At 43.0% G+C, this 26,761-nt stretch overlaps 1 protein-coding gene and 1 long non-coding RNA gene across 13 annotated transcripts in view; one reads left to right on the top strand and one right to left on the bottom strand.

The window, feature by feature from the left end:
- ARAP1 (ArfGAP with RhoGAP domain, ankyrin repeat and PH domain 1) overlaps positions 1-26,761 on the bottom strand; it is a 768,097-nt gene that overhangs the window by 565,498 nt on the left and 175,838 nt on the right. The window lies entirely within an intron of this gene.
- On the top strand, positions 7,918-21,779 carry LOC147693567 (uncharacterized). 4 transcript variants are annotated; one of them, XR_015299262.1, is made up of 7 exons: positions 8,849-8,935; positions 11,330-11,406; positions 18,223-18,334; positions 18,423-18,546; positions 18,948-19,039; positions 19,310-19,382; positions 19,741-21,779. It is a non-coding gene; the product is annotated as an uncharacterized LOC147693567 (long non-coding RNA). The 4 variants fall into 4 exon arrangements; XR_015299264.1 differs by lacking the exon at positions 18,423-18,546; XR_015299263.1 differs by lacking the exons at positions 8,849-8,935; positions 18,223-18,334; positions 18,423-18,546 and adding an exon at positions 7,918-8,144.

The following is a 26,761-nucleotide window of genomic DNA, read 5'->3' as shown; positions in this document are numbered from 1 at the left end:
GTGTGTGAGGGCCGGACCCGCCAGAGGGAAGGAGCGCCCAGGAAGGGGCCTACTCATTTATTTATTTATTTGAAAAGTTTTATATAGCGCTGGCTAGACCCGGAGGTATCAGAGCGCTTTACATGAGGACAAGCATTATTTCAGAGCATAGTTACAGGTTACATCGTTACACAGTTTCAGATCACAGTTACAAGTTGCTGGAGTGTAGTTACATGTGTTAAAAACATATGTAAGGTAAAAGGCAGGTAAGGGGAAAGATTCAGGGACGAAGGGATAGGAGCTGGGGAGGTAGACAAAGAATGAAAGCGGGAAAGAGGTGGGGGAGGGTGAAAGAAACACAACCGGGAGACGAAAAAAAACTGTGTCCAACGATCGGTGTGCTGTGATCCCAGTGGAAATGGTGTCATTCCCACACCTCCGCTGTGTGTGGCTCTCTTTAAACTGTGGACTATCGCAGAGGGGTCTCTGAGACTACAGGGTATACATACTGGATCCCTCCCCAACAAGGGGAGACGGAGTGCTTTGGCCACCTTTATAATCCTGTGAAGCATTCAACCTGGTCATTTCCTTCTGGGTGGTATAATGATACTCGCACATGCTTGATACCACAACCCCTCAAAAATAACTGCTTTTTTCTGATGTCAACTGCATTCCGTTATCTTAGACCAAAATCTCTGGAAGGCCTTCTGTTGAGAAAACATCCTCAAGAAATTTAATGACCATGTCAGTGGTAATATTACCTTTAGCTCCAGACAGCTACTGCCCTGGTACTGAGAGGGGACAGACACCTGTGTGAGGAACGCTTCCACCTCAGGGGACATGAGGCCGGGAAGGTGTGTTCTCTGAGCTCCTACCACAGTCCTGAAACAGAGGGTCTGGAGGGAGTTGGGAGTTGGGGGAGTTGGGTAAGGGGAGGAACATGCCCTTGGCACCCGGTAGATGGTGCAGTGTGTGTGACAGGCATTCCAAACTCAGAGGACAGAAGGCCAGGATGAGGTCTGCTCCGAGCAGCTTCAGCAACAAACAGACCTGGACACAATGGGTGACGCGGATAGGGGGCAACTGCCCCTAGCACCCTTAGGAGATTCTGCGTGTGAGGCCTGGACCAACTGGAGAACAGGAAAAGCAAGGAAAGGGCCAACCGAAAGTACTAACTAAAGCGTTGTGCACAAACAGGGCCTTGCAGCCAAAGGTGTGTGGGAGAAAAGTTCACCCCGTATTATGGAGCAGTCACCGGCCACTTAAGGTCACAGGGCCAGCCCCTGCTCCACCTGATTACAACAGTGCCCTGTGGAGGAAAATAAAATATACCACACTGTCTGGGTAAGTTTGAATGCATTCGAATATGTCAGGACATTATACCTAATAGGCAGCCACCACTATCACGTCCTGGTCGGATCCATCCATCTGCCAATAACCACCACCTGCCTGCCTCCCTCTAAGCTCCCATCCACCTGTCTGCCTCTAACCTCCCATCCACCTGCCTCCTCTAAGCATCCATCCACCTGCCTCCATAACCTACTATCCACCTGCCAGTCTCCCATCCACCAGCCTGCGTCTAACCTCCCACCCACGTGCCTGCGTCTAAGCTCCCATCCTGCGGCCTCCTCTAAGCTCCCACCCACCTGCCTCTAACCTGTTATCCACCTGCCTGTCTCCCATTCACCTGCCTCTTCTAACATCCCATCCACTTGCCTGCCTTTAACCTACTATCCACCTGCCTGCCTGTAAGCGCCCATCCACCTGCCTGTCTCCTATCCACCCTTTTAATATTTCTACACTACTCTCGACTGATGACCATTATTTTGTTTTTATTTATTTTATTTATTTAAATGTGCGCTGCATACACACGACTGTGCATGGACTGTTTGTTAGGTGTGATGCTCTATTGCCTCAGCCTCTTTGTATAAGATTATTGTTATGTTATAGGGAATTCATTGAGCGCGCTTACACCAAAAGTCTCTTGGCGCTGAATTGGAAACTACCCCAGAAGCAGTCTCTGTGTCTCTTTGCATACACCCGGATCGACATGAGTGCACATGGTGTACATATTACACAGAATATCTATAGATGAAGAATACTTGTGGAGCTCAGCAGTGCCATTGTGGTAGCCTGTCTGTCACGAGGACAGGAATGACCTAGGAAGTGCAGAGAGCTTGGAAAATAGCAAGAGGGGCATTCAGAGCTACATGACTCCTCCTGCGCCCCAGTGTTTCTTGTGCACCACCTGGCACACATCATGTCGGAGGATGGTGATGACGTAAACATTTTGCCCCTCAACCCCCTGGAAAAATTTCTGCGGACGTCCATGCTCACAGGCACTGCCCGAGCAGCTAAACAGGCTGCTCAGACCAATCATGACGCTGCTGTCATGCTTGTGACCAGGGTTCCCGCTAACCTGCGCGGCTGCGCTAGCGCGCACCTTTAAGGCACCGAGCGCGCAGTGTCTCCTGTGAAGCGCGCACACGTTCTCACCGCCGCCCGCTTTGAAAATGTGAGCGGCAAAAAACGGCAATTTACCTGTTGCCTGAGGCCTTTGGGAAAGTATTCCTGTTAATCACAGCGCTCGTCATGCGCTGCAATTAACTGGAATATTTTCACATTGGCTCACAATCAGCACCCAGCAGCGCTGTATTCAGAGAAGAAATGAAGCAAGTTTGAAAGCAGGACGTGTAAAGCACAAGTCGTGCTTTCAGACTTGCTGCATTTCTTTTCTAAATACAGCGCTGCTGGGTGCTGATTGTGGGCGTTTTTGTGAAAGTATTCCTGTTAATCACAGCGCTCGTCATGCGCTGCAATTAACAGGAATATTTTCACAATTGCCCACAATCGGCACCCAGCAGCGCTGTATTTAGAAAAGAAATGAAGCAAGTCTGAAAGCCTGACGTGTGAAGCACACGTGCTTTCACACTTGCTTCATTTCCACAACACATAATTTGATCTCCACTGCACAATTCCAGTGTCTCTGGTGGGTGGTAAAATGGGCTTGTGACAGTGAGTCTTTGGTTTGGCGTTCCAAATGGTAGCAACCATTCAGGTTATTTGCAAGAGGGGCGTTGAATCTCTTTCGTGGCATCTCATCCCTGAGAGCTTCGTGTACTGTTAGTAGATGCCTCGTTTCAGTTTTTCCTAGTTGTGCTGCGTTACAGGTGGTTTTGAGCGTTAACCAATATAGCATTGCTAAAATGATGTGTGGGCAATTCTGTTCCTAGCCTTTTTCCAGCTTGATTCTTACTAACCGAGACTTCTTAATTGAATGGAAACAGCTGGTGTGCCAGACTTTACTTTCTTACAAACGAAAGCTCAAACTCGCTTGCAGCCTTGCCTGAAGCCCATTTCTGCAACGTCTGGTCTGACCTGCCCAAGAACTCTATCTGGTTCTCCAGAGACAGTTTGTGATGACTTTTTTTTCCTTTTGCTCTTTAAGAAGTAGTCTTGTGTTGTATAGGCATATTCAATCTGCTCCGGGAGGGAAGAGAAGGGCTGTAAAAGTACCTTTTTTTTCTTTTGTCTTCACTCCCCTCCAGGTTGAGTAACACGTTTACTTTTGGTCCATTGTGGCAAAGCATGCTTCCTGCACCGTTTGAGTGATTACCTATTAACTACCAGTGCCCTGGAAGAAATTAACTTTTCCTAGGTTTTACCCCCAAAAAGTGGCTAATCTTTACTCAAAAGCATGTTCTCTCTAGTAGCAAGGTTAGCTGGTTAGAAGTTTATGCCCCTTTTAGGGGGAATTTTTTAGACCTGTAGGTACAGATCTGAAGAATGGAAGCAATCAAGTGCGTGTAGGTCCGCATAATTATTCCAGTGTCTAAACTTTATATTGGCAATTTATTTTCTTTCAGTTGTGCAGTTTTTGAATGTACCATCAATACTTTATATTAGTTTGTGTGTGTGTGTATATACAGAATTGTACAAATATACTTGAAGGAAAACAACTGCTTGCTTTTGTGGCAACATTGTTTAGTTTGTCGTAATAAATGTGGCTTCCCCAATGCCACTTTAACAATAAGCATGTTCCCCAATGTGTCTTGTAAGGTTTGCCCTTTCGAGGGGGGGGGGGGGGGGGGAGCGTAGGGAGGGAGAATATTAAACATGTCTGTGCTTTACAGATCGAAGAAGGGAAGCAATTAAGTGCTTGGAGGTCCAGACATTGTGGTCTGAGAGTAAAGGCTCTGAATGTAAACTGTAACTGGTAGTCGGTCCCATTTATTTTATTATAATTGTGTAGTTGTATACTGTTTCATACCTGAAGTTTTTTTAAATTGAATTGTACAAAAGTCTCTGTAAGAAAATGTTTGCCCCTGTGGCAGCCTGGTCTAGTTTGTCGTTGTGAATTCTGCTCTTGGACACAACATGAATAAGCATATTCTGGGTTGTGGATGGTTGCTTGGACCTAAAGCTGTAGCACTTGGTAAGTTCTTGATTAGTGGGGCTTATTGAGATCCGGGCCATCAGTAGTTTTGAGCCATGGCAACACATCTAATGCAGGTTGTTACACAAACTCTGCTAGGTGGCTTGTAGGCCAGTGTTGAAGCAGGGGCAGATTGTGCACCCTAACGGAAATATTGGAATCCATCTAGTGGGTCCGGGTTTGCTGTTGTGGGCAGCATTGGGGGAGGGGGGTTGGGGTGAGGGAGTAACTATTGTGCACTCTTGCAGATAGTCCTAAATCGGGAGCAAGGACTGCTGGAGCTGAGTGGGAAGCTACAGTATGTATGATGGAGCAGAATGGGACTGTGGAAAGGCCACCGTACCTACCATAACGAAGAGACATCCTTGCGCGGGGAGGGGTCCGTCTAACATAGATGATGACTTGTTCCCTCTCCATAGGACTTCTTCTCTCTCTCTCCCTCTGCAGGGTCACCGAGGTCAGAACCCGGAAGACGGACAACCGGATGCAGTCCTAGAGGAACCCGGAAGTCCCGCCCCCGACTACATCCCGGAAGATATAAAAACCAGCGAACCACAACGAAGGAGGTTCCAACCCGCGGACTTGTGGCAGGAGGCAGCAAGGAAGGAACCGGAGCTGAGAGAGAGAAGCGAGGAGTCGGAGAACCCAGCGGAAGGAGTGGAGGAGGACGCCGACGGCGACGTGTGGTCTGAGGACTGGTGGAGTCCTCAGGAGGTGGCTGGAGAGCGGCCGCAACTCACCAGGGAGTTGCGGCGGGCCACGGGAGTAACCGTCATCCGTCTCCGTGTGCCGCTTGTAGATAGTTGTAATTAGTGTAAATAGTATAGCGCTGCACCTACTTGAGCACGAGAGCACTGTATATATATGTATAGATAGACCCCACCTTCCTGCACCTCGAGCACCCTGTCGACCCGTGGTCTCCCCTCCTGTTTGTCGGCCTCTTCCACCTCCCCGTGTTACCCGTCCCTCACTATCCACTTTCTGTGTCCCCACTTCCCGGTGTCGGTGATAGCTGTAAATCTTGAGAGGAGCGAAAGTCTAACGGTCCTCTATTTCTTCTCTCGCCCCAAACCTCCGAGGCTCACCAACAGAAGTCAAAGACCCGACGGCTCTACAGAGAGGGAAGACTTACACCATCCTGACGACATCAGCCCAGCAGCAGGAGGTCTTCCCTTCCCTCCCCGACCGGACGTCTTCTCTACCTCGGACTTCACCAAAGAAACACCATCGGTCCCCTTTTGTTCAGAGACTTTTCATCCCCACCTACCTGTGTCTACAATAAATCTCGCTAAACATAGCCCACTATATCTGGCCTCCTCGCCTGTTATTCCGGCCCGCCGAATCCCACACCCCACAGGGACCCACTTCACTGATAGCTGCGTCGGCGTCTCTAAGGCTAAGGCTGCGGGAATAGAGGCTCTCAGTCCAAAGATCGATATTGATGAAACATATGCACATCATTTTCGTGAACATCCCAGTCACTCTACAAAATAAAGATAAATGGGCTTCCACCCTCTCTACTCTAAGCATCTGGGCTGATTTTCAACTGGGTGGCCAGCACCCAGCTTTCCTGTGTGCATCACAAAAACTATTACAGATTCTGCATGGGGGTTGTCACAGGGGCTAATCCCTTTAAACAACAGGGTGGTAGAGCAACAGCAGATCTTCCCTCTCATAGCACAGCAAGGGTGTGTTCTTGGAAACATTGATTTACAGCTTGACGGGACCTTTAGAATAATATTGACATGGCTTTGTAGTCTCGAAATTTGGGCCTTTGAAACTGAATGACTCATGGGTACATTTTGAGCCTGAATTTTTTTTGAAAATTGCAGGCATATTTGACTCACTTAGAAAGTGGGCTGGAGAAGAACATTCTCACTCACTGTGTCACCTTCTATGGCATTACTTAAAAATCTCTAATGTAGCTTCTGTGATACCTGAGTTTTACCAGATCATCAGGATCATTTATCCATGTGTAATACAGCATCCCTAGCGTGCAGTATAGCAGCAGGTAACTGTCTTTATTTAACCCTTAGTTGAGTTTGTTCTTTCAGAGTGTCTTGTAGAGTTGTCATTAATTGGCTAATGAGTCCCATAGTACACAATTGTAGAGGGAGAGTATTCAATTAATATTATCTGATTGGCTCTAACTTGACTCTAGGGGTTTATGCTATTTTTTCATTTTTTGCTGTTTTCTTTTGCACAGGCATGGCCCAGGGGCATAAGAGCACTTTCCATAAGAGAACCAGTTATTACACATTATTTTTTAGGCACCGGGAGATTAAGTGATTTTTCCCAGAATCACAGGATGGTGATCCAAGGTTGGGATTGGAACCTGTTTCCCCGGTGCTAAAGTCAGCAGCTTTAGCCCTTAGGCCACATCCCTAGCCAGGCCTTTCCAGGTCTTGCCTATAGACAGCCTTTAGCTGTTGTCGAAGACGTATTGTGGGCAAATAGCAAACTAAACCCCCTCTCCCCCCAAATTCGACCGGTACCTCAAATTCCATCAGGAGAGTGAAGCTAGTAAGGTCTGTCCTCCCTAAAATAGGCCCTTTCATTCCTCCTATCTATTAATCTCTCCACCCTTTAAGCCTTTCATCTAGTATCCATTTCATCTGTCTATTCATGCTCCCATTCGTCTGTCTTTTCATCTAATCCACCCATCCTTCCTTTACCGTTGCATCCATCCATCCATCCATCCATCCATCCACCCACCCACCCATCCATCCATCCATCCATCCAGCCATCCATCCATCATTTCACCCACCTTTTATCAACCACCCATCCTTTCACCCTTCCATCCAGGTTTCCATCCATCTATCCAAACATTCATCCTTCAATCCATTCTTACATGCACTCACCCATGCAAATATAACTTTATTCTTCCATCTCTCAAACCTTTCACCTTTGTATCCATCCTTTTATTGACCTCTCGTTGTTGCAGTTTCTTCCTTCTTTTCATATTTCCTATATTTCATTCTTCCTTTCTGCCCTCCCTTTCTCTTTCCCTCTATTTTCCTCATTTTTTTCCACCTGTTATGGTTTCTACCCCGCATTTAGAAAAGAAATGCAGCAAGTTTTTATATAGTGCAAACTCAATCCAAATGTTTTGGAGCATTTTACATGATTTATTATTATATATTTTTTGTATGCAAGGGGAGGTTAATTGATTTGTTAAGAATCACAGGATGTTAGGCTGACCCGAGACTAAAAACCCATCTCCTAAATCAACAGCTCGAGTATTAAGCCACAACCCCAACCACAAGAGCGGAAGCATTTTCAATATTATGTACAACTTGATGCATGTAACAACCATTGACGAAGCCAATAGGCTTGGCATCTTGAGGTGTAATGTTACTTGTATTATATATCTGGATGCAATGAGAGAAGCAGCAAAATATCAGTAGGGTGGCACACTATGTGATGCACATATTTTTATGTTAATTGCTTTTAAGCCACACCCTTAATTGCATCAGTTACGCCCCTTTGAAAGATCCCCGAGTATTTTCATCCCCCTTAAAGCCCTGGTTTACACGCACGGTCAGGTTCTAGGCGCACATAGCCTTGGCTGCAGCGCACAGAGACCTTCCTCTGCCGCACACAGAGGAAAATAATTAGAGGGAACATTGCTTGTGACAGCAGTACTGTGATTGGCTTATGGGCATCTCGGAGCATCCTACGAGTCAGGAGGAAGAGAAGAGGACGGAGGAGAGGCGGCAGCAGTAACCAGGTAAGTGATTTTGTTTTCCAACCCCTCTAACCCGTTTCTTAGCAGCCGCCACTGCTGAACTTAGGCACACTGTTGTACTCAGCCTATGGACATTTTGTAGCGCCCCAGCATGCACACACTGCTAACAGCACTTCGCTCACTTTGCCGTTTGTTGTTGGCCTTGACACTTGTCTCTGTATCACTACATATAGCAAATCATCTATTTTGTTTATGATATATGATATGATTACATCACCCAAAAGTACACTATAGTTTGTTTTTCTTAAATATTGAGATGCGTGAGCAATAAAGTTTTTCTGAAACGTCCAATAAACTTTGATCCTGTTCCAAGATGGCCGCCACGTCTGTAGTACGCCGGAGCAGAGCTTTTTAAATATATATAGAGCGCGTATTATAATAAGATTTGGTGCCTTGCTACCAGTAATGGTTAATAGTCAGAAATGACAGTAGCGCGGACCTAGTATCGCTTTATTTTGCGTATTTACATCTTTCCCATTTCAAGATGGCCCCCACAATTAGATAGAATTATCATCCCCCGTATCACCAAATATATAATATTAGTCAAATTGCTTATTATATATACATCCATTACTCAGATGTGAAATATTATTAAATAGGCTTAGGTAGTGTGTTAAACTAATTCTTCGGAAATGTTTAAAATATCCGACCTCGATTGCGGTCGTTGTAACCTTTCAACCCGCGTCAAGACGTATTTATCGTTCCATGGCGTCTCCATACCACAACAGGAAGAGACCTCGTTGGACGCAGGGAGGCTGTTCCGTATCGCTAAGGTAAGCCGGTCGCTGTGATTTCGGATGCGATTATTGATCTAGACGATAATGGGCTTGTAACGCCTGTTTGTGCCCGCCGTTTATTTTTATTTCTTGAGTATACCATCAGACTCTGTTCGCTAACGCGATTCGCGATCGATATGAATTAAGGGAGATTATCTCCGTTTCCAGGCCATTAACGTCTCTTGAGACAGAAATGTAAACAGGGAGTTTAACTGCATGTCCCTGACCCCCCCCCCCCCCCCCCCCCTGTTTTTTGCTGTAGTTCTTGCTAAATTAGTGCTGGATTTACAACACTAACACCACAGCCCTGAACACTCCAAATTAACCAATAGCCATGAGGATGAGGCTTTACTCGGTGATTTAATAAAAAACCACTTAAGTTAGAGAGACATAGACTATACCCCCACTTCAAAAAATCAGGTTTGAGTGTTCGGTGTAGATAATGATACTGGACATATAACGTAGGAAGTTGGTTGTTACTTCAAGGAGTTACAAAAGAGAGACTGACAGACATTATCTAGACCTTCTTCTTTTGCTACATCTTTAAACATTAGCTATGAAATATCTTACACTGCATCTCATTCCCCTTTTATTAACAGGCACGTACCTTTGTCCTTGTCTAACCATCTTATATGCTTGTATGGAAATGTCCGTTCCCTTCCCAAACACTCTCTTGAAATATGGGCCCTATTAGACCAAGAATCACCAGACTTTTTTTTTTTTTTTTTAATCACGCAGACCAGGCTCCAAGAAACATCTTTCCCGGACTTAGCAACAGCTCTGCCTACGGGTTATAGTATTCTTAGACTAGACAGGACCGCCAAGAGGGGAGGAGGAACAGCTATAGTCTACAAATCCTCCATAAAAATCTCTACTATTGACACGCAAATTACTGAATGGGGTGAATTCCTCATCTTTTCCCTTGATCTAAACGATAAGGAATGCTGGAAAGGAGCGCTTGTCTATAAACCGCCTGAAAACACAACCTACTTCGCCACTCAGCTATTGGACACTCTGGCCCCTCATGTCTTAGCCTGTAAGAATTTTCTGCTAATAGATTTTAATCATCATATTGAGCTGAGGCAAGATATACATACATCTGAATTAATAAACCGCATCAATGCATTGGACATGACGCTACTAGAAACCGGTCCTACGCACAAGGCCGGACATACCTTAGACCTCCTATGCACTAACTCCCAGGGATTTACGGCATGCCAAAAATTCATAAGAATTTAATAGACCCTCCCTACAGACCCATTGTGTCAACCATTGGCACTAATACGGAACCTCTCTCCAAATTTATTGATTCCATTTTGCGCCCACATGTACCTAAAATCGTGTCATACATTAAAGACACGGGCGATATGATAACAAAAATAGAAAATTTGCCTTTTAATCCTAGAAAAGACCTACTAGTCACTATGGATATTGAAGCGCTGTATAGCAATATTCCACAGCAAGAAGCATTGTTAGCTACTAGCTGGTTTATTGACAACTTTAATATCACATGTCCGAAAGACTTCTTACTGGATCTATTGCAGGTTGTTCTCACAGAAAATATTTTAGAATTTGGGAACACCCTTTATCGTCAGACAAAGGGTGTAAGTATGGGAGCATCAGTGGCACCATCTATTGCTAATATTTATGGCAGCCTTCGAAACTAAGTTCATCCATAATGATATAGCGCCCTTTTACGAATCTATTTCCCATTGGTCCAGATATATCGACTACATTTAAAAAAATAAAAAAATAAAAAAAAAAAAATTCTGGACCAATGGGAAAGAATCGCTTTGTGAGTTCTTGGAATGGATCAACCTAACGGATGTGAATCTTAAGTTCACCGCTCAATATGATGATAACCAGGTTGAGTTTTTAGATTTGATCATTAAACATCTAAACAACAAACTTATAGTTGATCTTTTTGTCAAACCCACTGCGAGGAACACCCTTCATTTTAAAAGTTTTCATCCCCGCTGCCAACGAGAAAGTATACCCTTTTCTCAATTTCTTCGAGTTAGGAGGAATTGTTCTAATTTAGCTGATTATGATTTGCAAGCCAACATCATGCGACAAATTTCTGAACCGAGGCTATCCTCACAGGTTAGTTGGAGACTCGTATAAACGAGCGAGGTTCTGTGATCGTGACTCCTTGTTAAGAACTAAACCCCCTAAGGAAAACAACCAACTTGTATGCATTACTAAGCATTCAACTCTCGACAACACAGTTAAACATATTGTGAACACCAACTGGCATATTTTGAATTCTAACCCTACCAACTCTAAGTTAGATAAACCTCTGTTTGCACATAGAAGAAATAAGAATTTAAAAGATCTTATTGTGCACTCACGATTTACTGTGAATAATGTACAATCTCAATTTGTTCAAAGGTCCATCAGAAACAATTTTCCGGTCAGAGGCGCTGTCAGATGTTCCTCGTGCAAATCCTGTAACAACATCATAGGAGGTGAGTCCTTTGAACACAACGGTTGTCACTGGAGTGCTAATGATATGTGAAACTGCAAAACTGCCAATTGCATCTATTTCATTTTATGCCCATGCCAACTTTGATACGTTGGCGAAACGTCCAGGCCCATCCAGGTTAGATTAACGGAGCACCGTTCCGCTATTCGGACTAACAAAAGTATGGCACCTCTAGTTAAACATTTCCAGGAAAAACAACACACACCTGATGATTTTAAATGGCGCATCCTAGAAAAAATAAGACTCCCTGACAGCAAAGGTGGCGACAAAGTTAGGAAGAAAAGGGAAGTCTTCTGGATTTTTTTTTCCCCTGGGGACTTTCAAGAAAGGGCTTAATGCCGAAATCCCGTGGGAAAATGCCATAGTTTAGTTTTCACCATTTTTTGTCTGCCATTTTTCATCCTCTCTCACATGTCTAATTTGTCGTAACTAGTTACAACTTGTTCAGTTCTAATACTCATCTGAACAATAAAATAGTACCTTTGTATACCTGATGATCATTTTTAGGGCGAGGCCTCCGCCACTGCCGCAGGCAGTGAGAGGAGTCTGATTCCCTCTTGTAAGGGCTCTCAGAAAAGCACTTGTAAAATGCCACACATTCCATTCTTTTTTTGCCATCTGGATGGCAATTGGGCCTCGCATGCCTGTCTTTTTAGAAGACAGCACGCAATAGGCCATTTGATGTAGAGTTGGTTCACTTCCTGCATTTTCTATGCGGGCACGAGCAGCCGAAGGCCATATATCTTCAATGATCTCATCTTCAAGGCCGAGATAATTGAAAACATATGCCTGCAGTGGCGCGCCGCGTGAGGCCGAGGCTTTTTTATGATGTGCGTTCACAGGCAGCTTCGGGGAGGTGCGATTGAAGTGCTATCCAGAGGCATAGACTTTCCCGTTTTTTTATTCTGTGACCTGTTAGTTTGCATTATGCACGTGTGTCAAGAAGTCGCAACTCACGATAAAGGGCATGCAAGCAGAGGCTAGGAGGGGCGCTGATTGCTGGTGTATACCAATGAATAGGGAGACTTGAGGAAATAAATGCCCAGGGATGTGTGGGAAGATGTGATAAGGGGAATGGAGACAATTTGTGGTACTGGACTTTGGCTGCGTGCAGGTTTTTGGAAGGGGCAACACAGCGCCTTGAAGCTCCGTCTGGGTCACGAGTAGCTCTCTAGTAAATCATGTTTCGGTGTCAGGGTCACGGGAAGAGATGAATGTTATAGATAAACAATTGGCAAAGAAATAGGTCTGGGTTGGCAAGCTGATGCAGCGGTTACTTTTTTTTAATCTTTTATCGTGAGCACATGCTATAAAAATCCTGCCATCTAAACCGTGGCAGAATGTATATGTAATTGCAATATTCAGTTAAAAAAGGACCACTGTGAATAGTTTTAACAAAACGCTACTGATGCTTTCTGGCAAGCTGGTGTACTTGGAAAAGTGAAACCCTTTTTATGAGTTTAATGCAGGCCAGGCCTAACAAGCAGCATGGTCGAGCATCCAGGCTTGGTAATTTTCAAAATAGTTAAAGGTGGGGAGAGTAATTGACTAAAGTTAAATGGATCTAAAATGTGCCAAAAGCTATGGAAGGTGTGGACTTCCCAACTCTTGTAAACCGTGAAATAAAGGGCTTTTAGAAGCACCTTTCAGCAAAGGACAGAGTTTATCCTCAGTGCGGTGGATAATTGATATTTAAACTGAGAAATTGTGCGGTTCCTCTTTCACCTCTATGCACAAGCATTGTGTGGATTCGGAAGAACAGATCCGTGTGACATTAATGCCGTGTGATTAGAATTTGTTCACATTGGTACATAAGCGTCGTTTAAATATAACTGTAGGGAGTGTGTGTTTTTAAGTAAAAAGGACATGACAATTAATTGTTGTTCTCGGTCTGGTGTTTTATAAAGCCAATCTCTTCCAATATTACGCCAACAAACCACGAGAGAAGAGGCCCAGGTATTCATGTCGCCTTCTGCACCTGCCCCACTAATCCAGGATTTCATGTGCAGGGTTCTGCACCCTCGTCTCCATGTGCCCCAGTCGTGCCCTCTTCTCGCGTGTGTGCAGCAGTTTTTTACCGCAATGATAAGGTCACGTTGGTATCCTGCTGCTGAATGCAAAGGCTGCCCAGTCTTAATTCTACCTCATGTGTCTTTCACCCCCTCCTTATACTTACATTCTCTTATCTTTATCTCACACGTGTAGATCTCTTTTCATCCATGTTTTCTCCCTTTGTCACTGTTTTTCAACCTGTCACTCTGCCTCTCGGTCAAAGTCTTCTAATGAAAATTAAGTCCAGGGCAACAAAGATGATTGCCAGTGCCCAACACCAGGTAGCACCAACACAATTTAAGCACTGTTGAGATTCGTGTTCTAAGAACCAAAAAATAATCCAACTCGGTCCAAGAGCTGGTGTGAGTAGAAAGGACGTGCCTTGTCTCTGCTGGCGAAAAACACAGTTTAAAGTTTGGTTACATCAGCGAAACACCAAGTCGGCTGTCAATACTCTTGCAGTGGACGTGAATGGGAGCGGATTTTACACCCCTTCTCATCACATTTGATACAATATGTTTACAATTAATCCACCCCAAGTAGCTTCTCACTTTACCTTAGTGGTCCTTAATTCTAATATGCAATTATTATATCTTTTACGTAAATGTGTTGGCTTTTTCTTTCACTTTTTGCTGTTTTCCTTACTCATGGTTGTCAAGGGTTTCCCCGTGGCGTGTGAGGCTGCATCCACTTCTGGCTTTTTAGCTAACGAAACGTTGCATCCAGGGCTTTAGGTGGGATTAAAAAACTGGGGGGTGTTTTAAAGGGGCGTGGCCAGTGTAAATAGGGGCGTGGCTTTAAACACTTACGATAAAAATCTGTGTTTAGAATAGTATGCCTCCCAACTTTTATTTTGCTGTTTCTGTCATTGCATGCAGATAGGTGATACAAGTAACATCATACGTACAGGAAGTCAGGACTATTGGCTTGGTCAATGGTTATTAGTTGCATAAGATAAATAGGCCGCAACTATGGCTTGTATATAATATTGAAAAAGCTTCCACTTAAAGCCCTGGAGACCCTAATGTTGCTGCTCCTGAGTTTTAGTAAGGGAAATCCAGAGAAAATGACTCTCTTTAAAGGATTTCCTTCTCCCACAACGCTCACCTGGCATGACCTCATGCTGTAACTTCTCCACTAGTGAGAAGAGCAGTGTGGGCAGCGCACATCGATGTACTTGCTGTCTCAAAACAGGTCTCTATCGGGCTGTTTTGCGCCGTGGCACTTTTTTGCGGACTGCAGTGACAGCAAACTACTGTCACTGCAGTCCGGGGGAAAAAAACGGAGCCCGATAGAGACCCGTTTCGAACCCCCTTAAAAAAACTGCCGGTGCTCAGACCCCTTCAGACCCGGCCCACTTAAAGCCCTGGTTGCATCCGAGAACGTCTAGTGGGTTTGTTGTAATCGTCATTACAATTATGGCGTTTATACTTAAAAAAAAAAAAAGCGGCATATGTATGACTTTTGTGGGGCAGGGGAGCACATCAAATCACCTTGCTACGTTGCCCTGCATCACAGGGAAAGGGGAGGAGTGTGCCACAATTATCCACTACAGCCCATTCCTGTCCTTTTCAAATAGGGTGGATGAGAGGCAATCTACTCATGCAAAACGAAAGTAGGTATACAGATACACACAAAGTCGTTGATTCCATTCTTGAATAATTTATTTCAGTGTGCTCAAATTGGGGAACAGCGTTTACAACGAAACTCTTAGAACACAGTACCTTTACGACGCAACCATTACAACGCAAGTCATTACAACGACTTGCGCTGGGGGTCGCTCTAGGATAGGGAATAGCTGTAATTTACTATCCAACACCTTCCCTACTATCCACGGGGACAGGAGTTGGAATAGTAAATTAAACTATTCACTATCCAGCGCCCCCCAACGCAAGTCGTAACTACTTGCGTTGTAAAAGTTGCGTCGTAAAGGCATGCGTTGTAAAAGCATGCGTTGTAACGACATACATCCGCTCAAATTGCATCAATGTAGACAGCCAATGCGTTTTGGCCAAACATGGGCTTCTTCAGGACGTTACGATTCACTATGAACATCGTGCCAAGACAAAGGGCATAGGTGGTGCGTCCAGTGTAGGACAATTTGTAATGAAGAGGCCTACTCAGTACTCAAATGACCGTCTGTGTGTCATGAGTTGGAATATCTCAGGATGAATAATAGTTTGAAAATGAACAGTAAATTGTCTATTAACGCAGTGTGGCGTGGTGATCCCATGTCCTGCTGGTGACCAAGTCTCTACTGGGAAGTGCTTTCCCCCTGTGCTGGTGTCCTTTTAGCAGCTTAGCGCCAATGCAGGCACCCTTGCACCATGGTACAAGGGTGCCTGCGTTGGTGCATTGCAGCCAATTGTGCGCCAATGCAGGACAGAGCAAAGGGATCGGTCATATCATTGTAGGTATGACGCAACCCTTTTCTTCCAAAGTGAAGCAGCGCGGTGCAGCCAAATGGCTTGCGGCACCTCACTGCCTTACTTTGTCGTGAAAAAGGCCCTAAGTGTTGTACTGGGATTTACTTTCAAGTGCAAAATAATACTCTCGCTGTAAAGTAGACCTAAAGTAGTCATAAGTAGTGCTATGCACTACTTTGCATCAAGGGGGAAATCCATGGTTTTGCGCCAAAAATCTACTTCTCCTAGCAGCAGAGATAATGTTGGAGAGAAGTTTTCTTTTCTGGATGCATGCCTGACACACCACACGAAGCCCCTTAAAACTCTCCTCATATATGCTATGTTTTGAACTTACTTTAAAGATAGTGATTTTCTTTGTGAATTTCTTTCCGTCCTTAGCGTTCCAGCTTCCTGAAATGGCTACTGGGGTGGCATGTTGATTTATTAGCTCACCCATCGGAGCATGTAAAATATAAATCTTTTAAATGAGAGAAAGTACCGCCTGTCGGGTATTTTTAAGGATATTGCAGGTCACCAACAAATTCCGTGACCCTACTGAGGAATAACACTATAATAATGGGATAACCCAGTAACCCTCAGAACCTGGGTGGGTAATTGAACAAAAAACAATGATTCTGTCATGAATACCATTACTTTGCAACATGTACTGAACACGTGTAAGAAAAACAATATATCCAGTGCAGGATATATCAGAAGAACTGACACTGACCACAAAGGGAGAGAAAAGATAATTTTTTGAATTCAACCCTGGAGAGTGAATGCAGAGTGAGAGTAAGTGCAATTTGAGAGTTAGTGTAGAATGAGAGTGAGTGCAGAGTGAGAGTGAGTGGAAAATGTGAGTTACTAAAGATTGACAGAAGTGAGTGCAGAATAACTGCAGAGGGAAAGTAGAATGACTGCAGAGCGAGTGTGAGTGCAGAGCGAGTGCAGGGTGCACATTGTGTGAGTGTGCAGGGTGCACATTGTGTGAGTGTGCAGGAAACAAACACTCAAACTAAGTCCACCACACACATACATAACACACACCACTCTCTCACCACAGACTCACCACTACACACACAACCACACACACAACACACCACCAGCTATCAATGCACTCTTTCACCAAGCACAAACACCACCAGGCGTACACCAGCCGTCAGTGCATGCTTTTACAAGGCGCACTCACCAGCAACCGTCAGTGCACGCTTTCACCAAACACACACACCATCAGCCATCTGTGCACGCTTTTACCAAGCACATACCCACCAGCCGTCAGTGCACCCTTCCACCAGGCACACACACCTCCAGCCGGCAGAGCACTCTTCCACCAAGCACACACACCACCAGCCATCAGTGCACACATCAATTGTTAACGCATCCACAATTAACTATTGTAGCAATCGCAGTATGGTACACTTTACTTTTTAACATATTCATCTAAAGCACAGCATGCCACCATTGCTAAAATTACAATCCAACCCACATAATTCCACTACACACCACATGCACACACTCCATAACACATGGCGAAAAGACATTGCCATTAGCTCAAACTCAAATAAATCCGAGCCCGATTGCATTTCTAATGCTTGTTTATAGGGGCGATATCATGGCATCATATCAGATCTCTTTGTATCACATTTAGACTAGCATCTATCCTAGGAAGACAGTATGTATCCGTGAAGTACTTCTAAAGATGTTGCTCGTTTGAATATATTATGTATCACTTTTTCATGCAAGTAATTTACATCCTCTTTTAAATATACTTTGAATATCTTTTGAATGTTTCTTTTTCATGCCTACTATTTCGAATAGACTTTTCCACTACTTTTAGACAATTATACTATCGGGGTAGGCCCTTGTCTGAATTTTTGCATCTGTTCGAAATGCGGGCATTTCGAAGTTCGCTCCCTACGTCAGAACCGAAGGGGGCCGCACGTTATGGCTTTTCTTTTGATATCGTGAGCGTTTTGACTCACCAGATATGAGCCATCTTGGTTTGGGTTGCGGGGATCAGATAACGGCTATTAGTCCGTTGCCTTTGTTTATCATTCGTTCGCATTGGTAATTAACTCCCCGCGCTAATCCGGGATTTAAATAGGGCGGGTTCCTTCGTCCTTAATGTTTTCGTTTTGGAGGACGGGACGCCGCGCCATTACCGCCGGCGGAGCATTATCCTGCTGCTCTACATCTCCTTAAATCAGGTAAGGGCCACTATGCCGGTTCAGACTTTCCCGCGAACGTTAGAGAATAACCTTTTTGCCCGTAACATAGAGTTGCTCTGTATTACTAAAGATGCCATTCCTTCGATAATTTAGTCTGTGCTGTATGTTTTACAGACTGATAACAGCTTTTTTCAGTCACGAGAATGTTGTTGTGACAGGCATAATCCAACTGCAGACGTACATCGCTTACTATTACTATTGGCACATCAAAAATAGATTAATCAAGGTAATTGCGCTTTTTAGTGTTACACGGTTTTTATACTTTATTACCAAGTTATTTTACACAGTGATTTAGACATGTCATTTGTTTCTAGCTCCACACGCAACTGCAGACACGACAGTTGACGTCTTGGGGCAACTTATCTCGTTGCTATACATTTTCTACACGCTACCGACTTTATTTATCCAGAGAAATAAGAAAGTCGTACATATGTTCAGGTAATCATGATGCATATACATGTATAGAATAGCAAGGTAGTACTTATATTTTGATAAGCAACTATGAACATCTTAGTTCTCCGGCTGCCCATTATATTTCCAACATACTGGCAATTTACCTTTTATCTGTATTGGACCACGTCGATTACTTCTTGTATCTATACATTTATCTTGGTAATCCTGGAATATATGCAACTTGTATACGTCTGAATACCAACCTTGTGTTCATGTAATCCTTTACCTGACCAATGGTATTCTCTAACCTCTTATTTTACCATTCATGCATGAGTCCACTGTTTTTTCGATTCACAAAGAAATGACCTTGTTTTATATGTGACATTATAAATACCCCTGGATCAATGAATCATTCAGGATCTGATCTTTGTTATTTCTTCCCCCAGATACTTTAATAGATGGTTTTAAGATTTGTTTCACCACCAACCGTGACTAGCGATTGAAAACATCCTATACACCTGCAATCTATTCTCTACAGGTACATCGTCTTAAGTTTGTGCGTTCTGTGACATATATACAAATCCACCTAGCTTTCATCTGCTTAGTTGATCGTCCTGGCAATCAAGTCCCTCCCTATTCATATACTTATCTGTTCTTGTTTTTGAGACTCAGTTAGGAGATAGCGTCTCCCACTTTGCTCATTCTTTTTGCAGTTTTTTACCAATATGTCATGTATCCGTGTGGCACCATGTGTTCAAAGGATTTTTATGAAATACTGTGACACATATTTGTGTTTCTTTTTGACTAGGACTAACATTTACTGAGTGATGTTGTTTATCTATAAATGAAGATATCATCTACCTTGAAACCTAGTCAAGAATGTAAGTTTACATCAATGTACCTATCAATGCTTGTTCTAGATGCAATAATTAGTGTTCTGTTGTAATTGTATCTTTATAGTCCTTACAGCAACCTGCATTGGATGGTTATAGGCTGTACTGTATATTATTTGAGTACTAGACAATCGTTAGAATTTATTTGTCTATTTTATGACATTTAGGGAACAAATTAATAGATCTGATCCGAATAGTGTTGAGGATATTCTTGTTAGAGATATGCCATGTTATCTTTTGTTTTATGTATGTTATATTGGGGGATAAATTGAATAAAGTTACTTTTTACCTACATGTTCACAATATATAAAAATGTATCTGATACTTGTTCCTTTTTTATAAATAGATTTCCAGATAATCAACTGACTCCTGAGGAAGGCGTTTTCTGCCGAAACGCGCGTCAAGTTATTATTTATTCCTGTACTCTAGGCACCACTTACGAGTTAGGGTGTACTTTTTATTGAATTGTGTATAATTCTTGTGTATTTTATATGCTTTTGTATTAAATGTAGATGTTTTGATTGTATATATCACGATTCTTGTTTGATCTTATCATATAGTCTGATTTATGTTCAGGTTCTATATGATTTTTACTATGTTAATTAAAACATGTTTTTTATATAATTTTATTTCTTGAATGTTCCTTTCACTACTGGGTTAGATTAATTGTTTGCCTATTCATTGGACGGCGTAGGACATTTTGCTCACATACCTTTCCTACCCTGCCCTAGGAGTCTGTTTCTTTACTACTACCCAGGGGGTCCTTGTTTTTCTCATTTAACTCCCAGGGAATTCAGATTGTGGATCTCTATCCAGTCCTATGGTCTGACCATGTGACAATAAAGTTCAACATTAGAGTTAACGCGATCAAACCTGTCCACCCAAAGAAGGTAAAAATGAGTAGGGCCTGGAACAAAATCAATCCTGACTCTTTTACCAGCGCTTTTACGCCTCCCCTTGTGACTCATAATGCTGATCCAGATAAGGTGGTGAAAGACCTAGATGAAGCAATCACCATGGCATTAGATCACATAGCCCCAAAACAGCGAACTAAATGCCGAAACACAAGATCCCCCTGGTTCACACCAGACTTAAAACTAGTGAAACGGACCGCTAGGGCCGCTGAGCGTAAATGGCGTAAAACAAAGAATCCTATGGACAAACAACTATATAAGATTGCACACAAGGACTATATGAGACAGATAGCCGTAGCGAAGGAAGTCTATCTAGGAACTAGAATTGAACAAGCGGGAAACTCTCATAAAGAGCTATACTCCATAGTAAAGGAATTTTCAAATCCCTCTTCTTGCCAGCCACCTACTACTGAGTCCCAAGAGTCGGCCGACAAGCTTTCCACCTACTTTAAGGACAAAATAGATGATATTCATAAGGCCTTTCCCAAAGGGACTGAACAATCTAATGTTAAGGACAATGACACGTCATTTAATACGTCTACTTCTGAAGAAACCTCCTTGTTTAAATCCAGTTGCGACTCACAAGCACATCAAATTAAAGGTTCCTTATAATTAGGCAAGTGACTAAGCACCAATTTAATTATAAATGACATTATAAAATTCTAGAGAAGTGTAATTGAGACTCTCTATTTTTTGTCTCACCCCCAAAGTCTTTTTATTATACTATACGGTGGCTCCAATGAAGGTCTCCAAATTTTGGGTCTTTCACTCACTGGTATGTATGTACTGATGCATTGGCCCATTTAAATTTTGAGTACATAGTTGGCCAATAATCTAAACTCATTTTTATACATTACAGGTATTAACCCTGGTTGATACTTTTATGTAATCCTATCTCCATTTCATCCTGCCTACATTGATGTATAGTTACTGACAGTAGGCGCAACCCAATAGCGAAGTGAGGTATGACTATCCTAACATTCAAAAATCCTTTTAGTACATTGGTCTGATAAGCTTTCTTCTTTATAAGATTTACAATGATTAATGATGCAAGAGATGGGTGTTTAAATTATTGTTTAATGTTGTATATATCATTATTGAAAACATAATGTAACGTGATTGTGATGTATGTTCCTCGTTGATATGTTTAAGTAAAACAGAGGGGATAAATCTTAAGAATATGTAAGTACCAAACAGACTGTACAGGTCAATAATATGGAATGTGGATCTAAGACGTTGTCGTCAGCAACACTGATAAGTGTTAAATACCAACAATAATAAATTGTTTTTTACCATTTAACAAACTGTCCTGAAGAAGGTGAACATCTTTGTGAATCACCGAAACGCAGCGTCGACTGTTTTCTGAAGTGTAATCATGAAATGTTTTTGTTTAATAATGTAATTATGGAATATTTTTATGTATGAACCAATTTTTTTAATTCTGTCGAATAAATTGAGAATTTGTATTTTACATTTTGGAATTTTTCCGGGTTTTTATCATTTAGTGTTTGCTGACTATTTGATTCTCTTGCTATATATTACCAGACAATGTCAATCTAATCTCCAGTGTAACAAGTTACTCTGCCTAAAACACACGCACACTTGTGCTTACACATTGGGACACTCTAGTTTTGTCAATTTGTACATACCCTGTCCCTATTTTCGAATAGTAGGGTTCATCCCTCCTTTTTTAGACGGCCTTGACACTTGGCCCATGATGCCAATTTTCTGGGCTCGGCTAGATCACCAAGGGACCTCTGGGTCCACAGAGGACACTGTTCGGTCATTCAGAGACGTCCTGCTGTCCTTCTCCTGCAGGCACATTGTTGGTCTCTGGCTGGTAGAATATCTTGAGACCTGATTTAGAGTTTATGGTAAATGAAAACAGACTCCTTTCAAGAGGAAACAGTAAATACAGTATTCCATTCACTAGTTTCATTTTCTTCTCTATACCATCCTTATCATGGAGGATTCCGCTGGTGGATTCTACTCTGTATTTCGAATTCCCTTCAACTATTGGAGGTATTTCAGCTACCACCGAACTCTAAATCATGGCCTAGGTCCGGATCAGAAAAGAAAAACTTAACTTTTTCTGAAAGACATATAACCTTGGATTGGGAACAGACATGCTTGTGCAATGAATGCCTCTGCCTGTTTGCTGCAAGCTGTCTGCATGGAGTTAGTCACTGCTCACTCAGCCGTAAATGAGCCATCTAGTGAAGAGAAAAAACTGTCCTCTGTACTCAGTCCTGAGTCTCTAATGATCACTAGTCATAAGCATTCTAGAATGTTGTTTTGTTTGTCAGCCGGAGGACTGAGATCTTTTGTGGCATCCTACATCTGATGGTCCCTTTAAGAGTTGGGTAGAAGAATACTCCATGGTACCTGCCCATGACTCTGCCGAGCGTCACAAGAGCTTGCACGTGAGCCTTCAAATTCTGGCTTCATTTGGCCTCGCAGAAGTATGTTGAATCCGGGCCTTTGAAGATTGTAGTTTCTGCTCCGGTTGTCAACCTTGATTGCTCCTCCACTTCCTTCCTCATACATTGTGTGTATTTGTTCACCGCTAGAGAGTATCCTTCTCCTTAAAGTGCATGGCAGCACCTCAAATCACCAATTCCAATTCTTGCCCTTTGGCTCTATTTTACCCATTGAACATCATGTCCGCCTGGGGCAAGTTGCATTATGGATTTCTGGGACTTTTCATTTTACCCACTTTTTTTGGTGTACACACAGAGCATCCCGCTGCTGTATAGCTACCTACAAATTTGAGTCTTTATTGACATTACAATTTTCACGTTTATCTCTCACTTACCATCACACCATCAGACGCAGCGTCCCATCACACGATAACTGCACCTTTAGTGGCCATCACACACAACATCAAAATACTTCTCTCATAGGCTCAAAAGAAATAGAGCACCCGTCCACCATCCGTAAGGATGTAAGAGGATCAGCGCCCCACATACGGATAGTGGGCGCTAATCAAATGCTACAATACAACACAATGCTTTCTACATTGCTCCCATTCATCTATATCTCTAGTTGGCAACTTCTTGGTAAACCTGTGATTTATGAAGAAGGAATCAATAAATATATAAATACATTTTGTAGTAAAAGGGAGTATAGGACCTTTCTGCTTATGAAAATTTGAAAACCCCATTCCCATGTGCTAATCAAATGTCTGGTCACACATTTTTCGGCTCCTCCACTTACCAGAACAAGCCTCTGAACCCCCCCCCCCCACACACACACACGTATCGCAAAGCACTACGTGTGATTGGAAGCCTTGTGAGCACTCTTCCCCAGCACACACCACGCTATTTACCACCACTACTCCCCACTTGTACTGCCCTTTCTCCCCTCACACCTTCCACCAATGATCCTAATAGCCCTTACCCACCTCCCAGAGGCCTATGGAAGAAGGCCAAAAAGACTGTCACCTGGTGATGAACATTTTTGTAGCAGATCACTTTGTGTAGAAGGGCTTATCCCTCTGAAACTAGCTCGCTCTACCAGTTCTTCTTGACCCAGACTGCCAGGGATTCAGGAAGGCACTGAATATGTAGATGATCTGCCAAGCCTTTGGGCTTTATCTGAACTGGCATCCCCATGGACCGGTTTTCAACAAGACCTTCTACATATCTTTGACCCCATTACCCCCGCGGGTGAAATTCCTTGAAAAAAATCAGAGGTAAAGTCAACACTATAAAAAAAAACACAAGTATGCTGGGTTGGGCTTGAGCAGTATTTCCACAATTTTGCTCAAGTTAATTTCCTACCTGGTAAACTAATTTGCAACTTCAAGAAATTATATCTTTCCACTTTGTGGCGTACTTGACCACAATAGTAGTCGGCCTCAATCATTAAAACACTCAAATCCTTTATCAAAGCCAACACTTGTTTCCAGTATGTTTCTCCCTTCTTTTTAAGTCTCTCTTTCTTTTTCAGCCTCTACTCAATCTTCCTGTCAATCACAACAGCCCATTTCATCAGCATTGTTTGGTCTTTGAGGCGTTCACGAAGGTTTGGGGAGGGTTCCCAATCACAACATCAAGCCAAGTTCTGATAGACCTGACCTGACCTCTCATGTTGTAAGTGTGATCACAGTAAAAGCATTGTTGACCGAGGCCTGGGAGAACTAGAAAGCACACCCTTATGTGGAAAGCAGCAGGCAGAATTTATTTATTTTACTCTATTTTCCAGTAATTCTTTGGGCCTTTCAGGAACTATGCTAAATCCGGAAACTCTGCCTTCAAGTGTTGCCCCACATGGATTAACCAGAATATTGAACTGCTGGGATCAGATCAGCCAACGTTCAATGTAATCTGAACTAACCTGCTCCTTGTGGGTGAGGAACAAATGTGGAATGGAAAGAGAATCCAACCAGCTGAGATTTTTAATGTAAATCTGAGTCGGTGATGTGTGTACCAAATTCAAATAGGTCCTGGATCAGAAAAGAACACAACGTGGTCAGCGATCAGAAGTATTTTCAATGGTTGGAAGGAAATGCACAGGGAGACAGACAGCATGTGACGGGGGTAGGTGGGAATCGCTGGGTGCTATTGCAGCAGACAGAAGTTTCTTAGAAAGGAGGGATCTAGACAAAGAATGGGTTGAGAAGTGCACTGATGAAAATAGGGACAAATAAAGCAAGATTATTCCTATTGTTCCCTCAATTCTACTGGGAAGGCATCTCAACATGGAGGAAACCAGAATGCTCAGTAAAGCAAATATGAACTGGGCACAAGGGACACAGGATAAACAACTATAAAGCTGCAAAAGAGAGGCCTGCGTTCAAGGCTTGATAAATATGGAGTCCTGTAGACACCTTAGCTCGCCCAGGCCTGAAATCAGCCCTTAGAGTACAGCAAACAATCAGCCCTATAGATCATCTGCTCCAGAGTAGAAATAATATTTGTAAATACTGTGCCATTCTATTTGTACACTTCATGAGGTTTTTCCTGAATTACCCAATACATCGTTTGGATTTTAGCCATTTTTAGTACACAATACATAGCTTTTAGTAACCAAGCAGTCACCACAAGCAGAAGCTGTCATTTATATTAAAAATGTTCTTTGAATTATGTTTGTGAAAGTTTGGAAATGCCCAAAAATATGTTTACAAATATTATGTTAGAATATATGGCATTCAGCCTGCCCGTTTGCAGTTTGAAGAATCAGCTGATGTAGAAGACACTGCCCAAGTGTCTGTTTTCACAAGAAGAGTTTTTGAAGATAACCGCGTGGAAGAAACCATATTCACTGTCTCTACCCTGGCAGGAGATGACATTTGCAGGCTTTGGCAATGCCAGTCCATCCAAGACTAGAACTCTTCAAACATTGGTGGGCACAGAGCAGAGGGTCCAGCTGCAGGGATGCTCTGTACAGAAGAGATACAGAGTCTTCTCAAATCAGGTACCAACGCTTCCTTGTATTCCATCAGTCACTGTGTTCCGCATGGCTCAAATGCTAGTCTCCAAAGAGCTCAGATCAGAAGCTGGTGAAGTCTATTTGTACAATGTCACTCCAGCACAGAATATTGAAATCACTCATTGTAGCCAAACTCTACGAATGATTGGGATTGCCTACTTCCTGTTTGATGCACAGTGGCTTGGAAGGGGTCACGAAGCTACAAACATGTAGTTTATGCACCTTCTGGTCATGTGGATGTTATCAACAAAGGCTAAAAAAGACTTTTCTAATAAGAGTATGTTTAAACCTGAGTCAACATTTATATCTCACCATTTCATCGACAGTGACATATCTGTTACTAAAATTACACAAGCAGTCAGAGCACAACTGACCTTGCCACAAGAATCATCACTCTAGAAGCATGATGAAAGAAAGATCAGAATGAAAGAAAGCCACCTCCATACCAAATGAATCACAACCAAAATGGCCTTCAATGCAAAGTCGCAGTGGTCTGCACTCTAACCACCACCTTGATTGGCACATAGAAAACACAGGGAAAGGAGTGAAGTTAGAACCACACTAACTACGTCAAATAAAAAAGCATGTCCCAGTGAATGTATTCCGGGCTATAGCGCAGGCCCTCCGCAAACAGCACTACAGAAAGTTGAAACTAACTGACTTCACAAAAAGGAGACTTCCACCAATCAAAGTCACTCAAAATGCAGCAGTTTGCGTAAAAAAGGCCATTTGATGCTATAACTACATAACACCTGTCCTGATATCTAGTCACTACATTGAGCTTTCGCTAAAACAAAACCGTTTCAAAACCTGCAAAGCGGTCAACTACATTACCCCAAGCTACTGTTAAGTACCACTGCGGGTGCCCACCGATGATGCTGGATAAGGAATGTTCCTGACCCGGAAGACGTTCGTTGGAGCAGGGAGGCCGCAGAATTTTGAATGGATTGTATCCTCGCGGTCTTTTTATCGCCAAGCAACTTAATTAGTATTGTCAATCATTGAAAACGGCGATACATA

This window comes from Lissotriton vulgaris, chromosome 8 (assembly GCF_964263255.1).
Source record: "Lissotriton vulgaris chromosome 8, aLisVul1.2, whole genome shotgun sequence".
Classification (NCBI taxonomy): Eukaryota; Metazoa; Chordata; class Amphibia; order Caudata; family Salamandridae; genus Lissotriton; species Lissotriton vulgaris.
Note: the sequence above shows the minus strand (reverse complement) of the source record. Positions and strands in the feature narration are given on the sequence as shown.